Source organism: Dermacentor andersoni, chromosome 5 (genome assembly GCF_023375885.2).
Source record: "Dermacentor andersoni chromosome 5, qqDerAnde1_hic_scaffold, whole genome shotgun sequence".
NCBI lineage: Eukaryota > Metazoa > Arthropoda > Arachnida > Ixodida > Ixodidae > Dermacentor > Dermacentor andersoni.
The window spans coordinates 166,810,048-166,813,080 of record NC_092818.1 but is presented as its reverse complement, the minus strand read 5'-3'; the positions used below and the strand labels follow the sequence as shown (position 1 = coordinate 166,813,080).

At 46.2% G+C, this 3,033-nt stretch overlaps 1 pseudogene; it reads right to left on the bottom strand.

Annotated features, from left to right (window-relative positions):
- Positions 1–671: 671 nt before the first annotated feature.
- Positions 672–841, bottom strand: LOC126532477 (U2 spliceosomal RNA; annotated as a pseudogene).
- Positions 842–3,033: the final 2,192 nt, after the last annotated feature.

The window sequence follows — 3,033 nt, the reverse complement described above, 5'->3', positions numbered from 1 at the left end:
TATACTCTGACTCACATAAAAAGACGAGAGAGAGAGAGAGAGAGAAACAGAGAGGCTGCAGTTTCGCCTGAAAGGTGAAGCAGTGTTAGTGACAGCCAAGTATATGATAATTACATGAAGGAAGATTACACCACCGAGAGACACCAGATTCTTGGTATATATATATATATATATATATATATACATATATATATATATGGGGGAGGGTTCAGAAAGCTGGTCACCCCCCCCTCTTCCCCTTGGAAAAATGAAAACTTTCCACTTATGGCCACATGCGACCAAACTTGTTGAACAAGTGCTGCTGGAATCTCCACCATGAATAAAACCTTTGCACACTCTACACTGATAGTGCGTGATTTTTTTCACACAGTTCCATCACTGTGCTGGAACACCCTTCCTGCTTGCACAATTTAGTCCCCTGCAACTTTCCTTTGTTCCTCAAATGCAAACTGGCACTCTGGGGGCAGCATTTCGGGGATATGATAATTCAAGATCGAACGACACCACTGCTGAAGTGCTTAGCAAAAGACTTCCAGGAGGTAGAACCAGTGTATTTTTTCTAATAGGGAGTATTTTGAAGGTGACAACATTGATGCAGCTGAAATCTTAAGAGCTTTTTACAGCGCAGCTGTATATGGCTAGTTTCCAGCGGATCAATGTCCGTAGACCAAAAATCGTGGGCCGAACCTGAAGATAGTGCAATACTGGGCTGACCCGCGGTGGAGGTGAAGCAAGCTTCAAGCACTCCTCCATCTTACAAAAATAATTTCAATACCTTGGGTCCAAATACAACCCTTATCAGATATTAAGCTGATACTACACTTTGACCTCCATTGGCCATGTCTATGTTTGCACCTCCCTCCCTTCCACTTTCTCATGGCGGCAGTCCCATCGAAACGTCATGCATGCGTGTCTAGTTTCCTCCAGCTCCACGGGGCGACAGTCCTGTCGTCCCCGTGAATGTATATGAAAGTCATGGTAAATGAGTGAACATTGCAGTAAGTGTACATGCCTGAACATATGGGACAGGTCTTGCATCTCTAGTGACTAACATTACAAAAGACATTGGATACGCTGCGAACCAAAACATGGAGTGCCAAAACTTTTGTTTTCGTAGGCTCACAGTGCCCCGTGCATTGAAAACATATTTAATTCAATTTAGCTTCACCTGTAAGCTCTCTTGCACCTCACTTGTTGACGGACTAGTGAGAGACTAATATTAATATTTTGCAATGACACAAGCCTGTGACAGGAGTTGCCTACACGGTGGTGGTGGTAACAACTTTATTTCGTCAACAGAAATGACTTGGTTGACTTTAATGGGCTTCCAGGTGCATGAGGTGGCCGTTGGATCAGTTCCTGTAGTGCCACCTGTCATGGTCGTGAGGCCCTGTCTGCCAGCGACTTCCAAAGCCCAGCTGACGGCCTGCAGTTGAACTGCTGGGTCCGAGCTGGACACCGCATCCTCCCACTCTTGCTCGTTAGAGAGTTGCCATTCTCTTTTCGGTTTTAGATTGTCGCAATTGAATAAAATGTGTTTTAAATCTGCTTTTGTGACCTCGCAGAGCTTACATGCGGAGGTGTAGACTCCTGGGTAGGCCTTGGAGTATATATAGGGGTTGGGGAAGGTGTTAGTTTGTAGCTTCCGCCAGGCCACTTGTTTATGTTTTAAGAATTTCGTCTGGCGGCGGGAACGTCCTTCTGTTGTTTCTGTAATATAATGTTATCTCGTGGTACGTGGTCAAGGTCTCTCTGGCCGACCTCGGGACCGGCTCGCCCACTGCCCGGTTGACGAAACCTCGGGCTAAGTTGTGGGCCGCCTCATTCCCAAGACGCGACGTGTGGGCCGGAACCCATATGACTCTAATGGGTCTGGCGTTGAAATTTTGCGGTTTTAGGATTTGTTTGGCGGGTTTGTGGACCTTCCATTTTGCAAAGTTTCAAACGGCTCTCTTCGAGTTGCTAGAAATCGTGTTGGCTTCAGTGCGTATAATGGCTAGGGCAATGGCCGTTTCCTCCGCCTCGTGTGCATTTTTGCTCCGCACGGAGGCGGCGTGATTGGTTTTAGGTCCATGCCCATGACGCCTATCGAAAAGGCATCGTGATCACGGAGCTCTGTAACGTCCATACAGACTGCCTCCTTATGGTTTGATATTGCCTGTGGAGGGCTTTGGCTCTTGCCTTCCTCCTTTCTGCGTGGTGTTCGGGATGCATGTTTTTCGGGATTGGATCTATTCTCAGATACTTGTGTATGTCTCTAGGCATTTGCACGGCATCCGTCCCTATGCATTCTTGCCTAATATCCAAGGTCCTTAGAATGCATCTTCCCGTGGGTGTTTTTGTTAGCCTGTCGTACTGTGCGATTCTGTGCGCCTCGACTAGCCATACAAAGAATTTTCTGTTCTGTACAGCCCTCAACAGAGTTCCAATGACGCACCTATGCAAATTTCGTTATATTGAAGGGCTGCAGCTTGGAAGACATCATGGTGTGTGTGCGTTTGCATGTCTGAATTAACATGTATATTACCTTAAAGGGCCTCTCATCGGGTCTGGCCATTTTGAGCTGACAAGCGCTGTGCATACAATGCACGCTAACGATTGTATCTGCCAAGTATTACATCGCTACACGCCGCAGAAAGATCTGAAATTTCAAACTAAATGCTGTTCGCCCTTTTCCTCGTGGGCGCCACGCTCCCAGCCGGAGAGTCAACACATTTTGCACAAGTGCACCTACATACATCGCACTGATGTGATGTCACCCATAGTAACACGTGACTTCAAGAATTATTCAAGGCAACATCCTTTATTTGTGTAATCTATCTATTGCTTCAACAGACAAATTAAACTTTAGAGAAATTATAAAACACAAAAACCGAACGATGTCTGAGTGTTCTTGTTTTACTTCGCACCAGAGCAAGAGAGATGTACTTCTGTCTTGTCTGCTTGTTCCCCCATCACGCAGTCACGCACACAGACAACGAAAGTATGGAATTTTCTAGGTGGAAAATTCAGTGTTCCAGCGCGATCATGCTC